The sequence below is a fragment of the Varroa jacobsoni genome, unplaced genomic scaffold, assembly GCF_002532875.2.
Source record: "Varroa jacobsoni isolate VJ856 unplaced genomic scaffold, vjacob_1.0 scaffold_73, whole genome shotgun sequence".
NCBI lineage: Eukaryota > Metazoa > Arthropoda > Arachnida > Mesostigmata > Varroidae > Varroa > Varroa jacobsoni.
Genome location: NW_019212975.1, coordinates 73,180 through 80,255, shown reverse-complemented (window position 1 = coordinate 80,255; position 7,076 = coordinate 73,180). Strand labels below are relative to the sequence as shown.

The window sequence follows — 7,076 nt, the reverse complement described above, 5'->3', positions numbered from 1 at the left end:
AGGAGCGTGATCAAGGAAGGCTTGAAGAAATACAGAAGAATATTGTAACCTCTTTAAGACAAACAGGAGAAGTAAACGTTTTTTTTATGATGATAAAAAAGTTATTGATAATTATGTGCATCTTTAAAAATCATTCCATATAATATTTCATGGTTTTCACTAAAACAATTAGAATGAAAAACGCTTCAGAGATGAATCTTCTGATGACACCTAGAACTCAGATTAGATGTACCAAGCGCATAGAAAAATCGCTGCGCTAATTCGGATGTGGTATGAGCACTAGGAATTGTTAAGGTGGGTCGGTAGAAAACAATGTTCTAGCAGAAATTTTTGCCGCATGCCGTTAAATCGTTAGGCGATTCAAGCTATAAAAGTGGGCTTAATCTGTCAACAACAAATACAGAACATGCACCGGATACAGGGTGAGATCAGCCATCTTCCAAGGTTTTCAGATCACCAAAATTAAAGCTTTACATTGGAACCTATTAACAGATTGGGGAAGAAAACTATCCATAAGAAGCTGGGTTTATCATGAACGTGGACTTCCCCATTGACCCTAGGACTTCTATAGTACGATCATATACGAGTGGTCTTTCCGTATTACATATCTAATCGTGATTTTTACGTATTTTTATTTTTCTTTTTTTACATACTGGGTCTAAGAAGAGCGTCCTTGCTGGAAGCTGAGAATAAACTTACATCAATAATAGAAAAAGTTGGTTTCAGAGCCGTTAACTGTATCTGCTAATTGGCCTTCCACATCCTATGAGAAATTAGATATGTAGCTTTTTGGTCTTGCAAATCGTATTCTAAAAACAATGCTTTCCGAACTACGGTAGAGGCCCGCCGCAGTAGTCGGGCTCTTGCACTCATTAACAAGTGGACGTTAATGCTAATTTTTCTCAGTTAGGTAAATTTAATAGATGTGCAAAAAATGTGAATTTTAAAAAGATCGTGTGGTTTTTATATATAATAGTCTCCGTACAGGAAACTAGATTCTGACCAGTTTCCTGTACGGAGGCTAATTGACTAAATATTATGGACAACAATGGCCGCAGTGGACATCGTTTATGAGTCAAAAGCTTTGTACACCAGTTATGAACCAGAGTAAAAAAGCTATTACAAGAATATGCGCCACATTGCAATATCAAAAAGTTCTTTAATGGAACTTTATTATTATTATAATAAAGTTCCATTAAAACCCCTAGAGAACTTTCATATAACTAGAACTAGTCATATATATAGTTATGACAAATTTAACTAGTGTACAGCTGTATATTTAGGAAGGCTTGTGGGCCTGGACGAAGAATTGTCTTTTACGACTGCTTGTAGGACGTCCAAAAGCGTACTAATTTAATGATTTAGTGGAAGGTGCGCTTCGTGGAATGTAATATTCTGGTAGTACACGCTTCCGCCGTACACTTTTCCATACACTGCATTGTTCCTTAGCGACGGTGGATAAAGATAGTTTTTTTTGCCTGAGATTAGTTTACGGTCAATATATATAAGCGCTGTGAAGAAGACGCACTATTTTGTAGCACGCGACCTGAACAATTTCGATGGCAAGCAAAGGCAAACATGAAGAGCTATTAGAAATAAAGTAGCCAGCCCTAGCCATAGCTTAAGGGATCACTTTCCTTTTGAGAAAAAAAACGCGAAAGTTGATTTGGTCTCACTTCGCGAACTTGTACTCATGCGGCGGAGTAATTGATAACTTGAAGTGTGAAATTATCGTCGAGCTATCGGCGATCATTATACGGCGTTTCGGTGGAACGCACATCAAGAACAACGTGATAGAATGGACACACGATATCAAACAATTTCTATTAAATTGTAAGGCAGACCAAATAAACAATGAGTAAAACTCAAATAAAGATCGGATCGCTTTCACAGTGCTGAATCGCCGTATCTGAAGGAAAGCTTTTTTCAATACGTGATGTTAAATATTTACCATGTTATGTCCTGAAGCACGCTATTTCACGCTATATATATATATATAGAGCATTTAAGTTGAAGTTTCCTGTGCAAATGCCGAGATTTCGGCTCAATCCGGTACCTTAATGCCTATCTAAGGAATTCGATTTATTCAAAAATAATTTACGACACAGCTAGAAAAATAAACGAAATGAAATCATTTATCATGCTCCGATCTGTCAATATTTTACCAGAACAGTATATCTGTTTTATGAGAAATCACAAACCTGCGTTATCTTCCGATAAACCTTTTTGGTACACTTGTAAAGAAACGTTCCTCTTTACAAGGAACTAGATAACGACGAGGCGATCACGAAAATGGTGACAAGTGGTCAGTTGTGCTGATTATTTTTCTGTTCCTTCCGCACATTTTCTATTCACAGATCCGCAGATGGATAATACTCCTCTTCAACTAACTATTAGATGCACTAATTTACACGAAGTAATTATTTTGTCTCAAAATGAAGTGTTATTTTAGGGTTTATTATATGTTATTATGACTTTCTTATGTATGCGTTCTCGATGGGGTCTTTCTCGACAACTTGGCCGCATTTATCGAAAATCAATTGCTACAGGTATCAATTTTTCGTTATTGCAAACATGATTCTGTACCTAACACAATACAAGTACATCGACTTCCTTAAACCATCAACCGAACTGTCGTTTTTGAATCTCTTTGTTCGTTAAATAAACCTAAACAAATTTTAACCCATCCGTTTTCAATTGAAATTTGTACTTTGAAACACTCTGATATGCTTGCTTCGACATTATCATGGTATCAAGTCGGTGCAAGAGAACGCTGAGCTTTGCAGACTATGCTTGGCAAAGGGTTCGAGGTAGGTAGGCGTCAGTGCGGAAACCTTGTACAATACGTTGATTATCACTCTTTGTGAGCCGATAAAGTTGTATTCTAGACTTCCGGAACATTCTTGCGTTAATTAGAGTAGCAAGCTTCATAAGAAAATAAATTGCCGATTCAGCGAATAAGGCTATTAACGAAGTCAGAAAGTGTTGCTACTCAGAAGTGTTCAATTCTTCAGAGGCACACCCGGTGGGACAGACGACACAGTGAATAGTTCTGAGATCTTTTTGTATTTAATTTCCTCAAAATTTTCAGCGTTTTTGATACACTTTCACCGATGCTCATAATGCGGATATAAACTTTACCATCCAAACCTCTGATATGTTCTCATTATTAGGTAAAATTGCAAAGGCTTCTACAAGGATACCAGTGAAGTCTATTTTCTCGATGTCAAATATGCACGACCCGTCGACATTTTTTCATGGAGCCAATAGACGCATACAAGCTAAGCTGTTATTATGCTCCTACCGTCAAAACGTTCCTATACGGAGCAGGAACAGTCACAGGTTTCCGTAAGTAGCCATTTCCTCTCCAAAGGCTTAAAGCCAAAATCGATCCCCAGCGTGTGCGACAATTAAAAGTTGGTCTCGGCTCCAACAGCAAGTTTACTCTTAACTGAGACTAATCGTGGTTGAACTCGTTCTGTTTATTGCTACAGGTTGCTTACGAATGCATTCGTCCGACACGAACAAAAGTATACAAAGTTGCGAACAATTGAGGAATAAGGCCATGATAGCAATCTCCGCGGCGCGTAAGTGATGGATCACGCAATACCGCAGAAATCCTTTGTTACAACTCTCGTAATCTCTTAGCGGCAGATCAGTTATATTCCTCGCTATGTTCGAAGATGTATGTAGTCAGTACGCGTTAGTCCGATTGATTTACTAGGGTTGCTCCTCTTCGCTATGACCCGAACTGATAACATTAATCAATGCACAGTACGTTAGAACCGTTTCCTAGAAATAAAATAGTATTTATTGTTCTGGCAATAATTGGCTGATCAGCAATAGTGAAGTGTACTATCTGGGCTTAAACAAACTAAGCACGTTCGTAGCACCTCGCGTTATAAAATTTCACTCAAGTAAAGATACAGTAAGTGAATTTTTTATTGCTCGTCATAAAGCAAGAAGAAGTTGTCTCCAAAAACAAGTGTGTGACGTACAATCGAAAACTGTGAAGTTGAAACTAAAGCCACAGGGCTGTTTTAGAAGGCCACCATGGGAAACCATGAATACTTATTGGACGTCAACCAAAACCAATAAGCGTGATCCAGGCCAACTAAATGATGCCGTAGCTATTAGTGCCTAGGAGTGCCGCTAAGAAATGAACTATATAACTATTATACGAATCTTAGGGCATCTACGTCTGTCTAACCATAGGCGGATACAATCTATGAACTTGCGCACTGACCTACGGCGAATCGATCGATCTACTGGTCGATTCTAGAAAAATATGCAAAACATCGGGCACTTATATTTGCAACACGTGTTGTAGATATGGAAAAAAAACTGCCGTATTGGTATTAGTATTGTTTCTGGCCGCATGGATTCTACCGATGATTTTTACAGCTTCAGGTGTCTATCGAGCATTTCTAGCATCTCTGATATCAAACTGTCATAATCCCATGCTTACAGGCCGGTCGATTGTTACATCCCAACAATAAGCTGTTTAATAGATAGATAACAACCATCCCGTGATCGAATCGATGAGATACTTTGGTTCAGCCTATCCTATGCAAACTATCTGTGAACGCACACTTTATCGCGGAAGTTGTATCAGCTCGATGCATATTGTTCTGAAGGGTTGTTTTTTTACTCGCTTAAGAATACAATGCTTCTAACTGTTTCCGCCAGAAAGTTTCATTGACAACGATCAATCTAATTTTAAGTTGTTAATAGGTTTGTATGATAATCGTCTTTTCTCATAAGTGCACGGAAAACAATCTTTGATGTCAAATTGCGAACCTAAGAGGTATACTGTAGCACCTCACGTTGTTTATGCGTGTGTCGACGTGAACGTACTTGTCGAGTTCTCAAGCCTCTGATTTCGTTCGTTGCCAGCAACAGCTGAGTCTGTCCCCTGTTTTGTCGAGTTGAAAGACATGGTTTTTTCTACACGATCTACTGATACCGAAGTGCCGACCACTACGCATCCCTCAAGCATCTGCCGTTCCTAGCTTGAGGAGCGGTCGCCAACAACTTTTCCTTCGATAAAACAAGGCGTTCTGCTTCTGAATGCAAGTAAAACGCTTCGTTCACAGTCAAACTGTGTTCCTTCATTGTATTGGCGGCAGTGTTTACCTTCGATACGAAGCTGTGCACTGGATCCGTCAGAGTCACAACTTAAATGTAAGCGTCACTGTTAAAGTCGTGTAAAACATAGACACGGTATCATCATTCGTCTTTCGAGAATATCTAGACGCCTTTCTTGCTTAGCTTCGTATTTTCGAAAACAACAAGTAGGGATCTAACGTAATTTGTAATAGTGTTTCATACTTTGAGGATAAGTTGTTTGTACTGCTGAATATGTATATGTAAAAATTTTTTAAATAGGCCTAAAATTAGATCTCAACTATAGCTAGTGCGACTTCGTAGCTTGCTTTCTATTTTATATTAATGTTTGTTAAGAGTGCAGAAGCATCGATGATATAAACGTTAGTGCGTATGCAGCTGGGTTTGACAAGATCTAAAACCATCCAACGAACGTGAAGCACATGACACGGTTTTCTACGTTTACCTTTAGTAGCTAACATCGTTGGCCTGCAAATATGAAGCTAACATACATCATGGTTCGAGAGAAACCTAGAAATAGCTATATTACCAAGAGTCAGTCTTACCTCTTACTTTTTACTGATTAACGAAATACAACCCGTTAAGTAGCCACTTCCTTCACAAGCGTACGAGCCAAACAATTCATTTGGGTCCGTTTGCAAAAAAAATTCGGTTACTTTCCTTAACATTCTACTGAATAATTGAATAGGTTCGATGCTATTAGGGCAACGATCAGGAGTCTGGGTTTGCGTTCCCATATTGCTTCCAGATAATACAGCAACGTGTATAGTATAGTGATACGAAAATATTGGTCTACCTACGAAAGGCAGGCAAGACCAAGTTCAAAACCATTAGACTTCGGGTAAATCTGCGCCAAAAACCAAAATTCAAGGTCTAATCAAAAAAAGTCTATAGCCAGGAACTACATTACATAAAAGGCACTTTCGAGCAGATCATTGCAGTAGTACGCTTTGGAACAAAAGGAGTTCGTTACGCTCAGAGCAAAGGGCTTACGAACGGCCGCAAAAAACCGCTTTCTCCGCCCTCCCCCCTCCCCGACTCGCCCCGATCCCACGGGTTTTTTTTAAGTATACAGCTTCATATTACTCAGATATATTTATCGTTACCATCGTTTATACTATCATATATTCTTATATGACTAGCGTTATACCCTAGAACATTATTTTTGCAATGAAAACTACGGAATTTTTCATAATAGACGGAACAGTTCCGTTAATTAGCGAGTGCATCATACGGCTTCGGAGGAAGCCGATTGTAATGCAACTCTTCCATTATTACTGTAAATAAAAATCAGTTCACCCCCATCTTCCAACAACGACGCTGCTCTCATACCCGACGTTCTTTCTTTCGTAACAATCGCCATCGGTAACGTAGTGCGGTGAAAGAAAGCTATGAAATAAGTCCAATGAAATTCTAGGATCAACAGGCAAGTTTACACCCATGATAAACCAAAGTATTTTTTTTTAATGTTTTCTAGTACATCCTGATCTGTCACAGTCGCCAAGCTGTGGCGTTAATCAGTTTGGGTGACCTGCGTGAAAAGTTTAGATGATAGCGTTATTTCGAGTCGTAGTACGAACACAATGTAAATACTCTAGCCGTTCTAAGATTGTTGCTGATACACTGAGCTTAGCTTTGCAGCGTTAATTGCTTACCAATGCAAGAGAATGAAAATCCGCTGGAAAATTGCCCTCATACAGCATTGAAACGAAGATAACAACCGGATAAATGATCCCTTAATATTTCCTCCATTCGAAATTGTTCCAGCTATCACGGGCCCATAGGTTACAGCAAAACCATTTCCACCCCATTCATCGAAGAACTACCTTATCGTTAAAATCAACCATAGCTTACCTATTCATCTAGAAACAAATGCCCACTTTTTGTCTGACGTTGTTTTAAACAGGCTGCGGTATGCTTAAAGGTATTTTTCTCTACTTCTTTTCACC

The 7,076-nt window shown here is 38.8% G+C and overlaps 1 protein-coding gene across 4 annotated transcripts in view; it reads left to right on the top strand.

The window, feature by feature from the left end:
• Positions 1-4,646: 4,646 nt before the first annotated feature.
• LOC111262575 (AMP deaminase 2) overlaps positions 4,647-7,076 on the top strand; it is a 35,672-nt gene continuing 33,242 nt past the window's right edge. For 2 of the 4 annotated variants that reach the window (XM_022836941.2, XM_086969274.1), the window contains exon 1: positions 4,647-5,184. The gene's annotated coding sequence lies outside the window, so the exon portion shown is untranslated. Of the gene's footprint in view, positions 5,185-6,377; positions 6,554-7,076 lie in introns of those variants that run through there. The other 2 variants (XM_086969279.1, XM_086969268.1) reach the window with 1 other exon arrangement.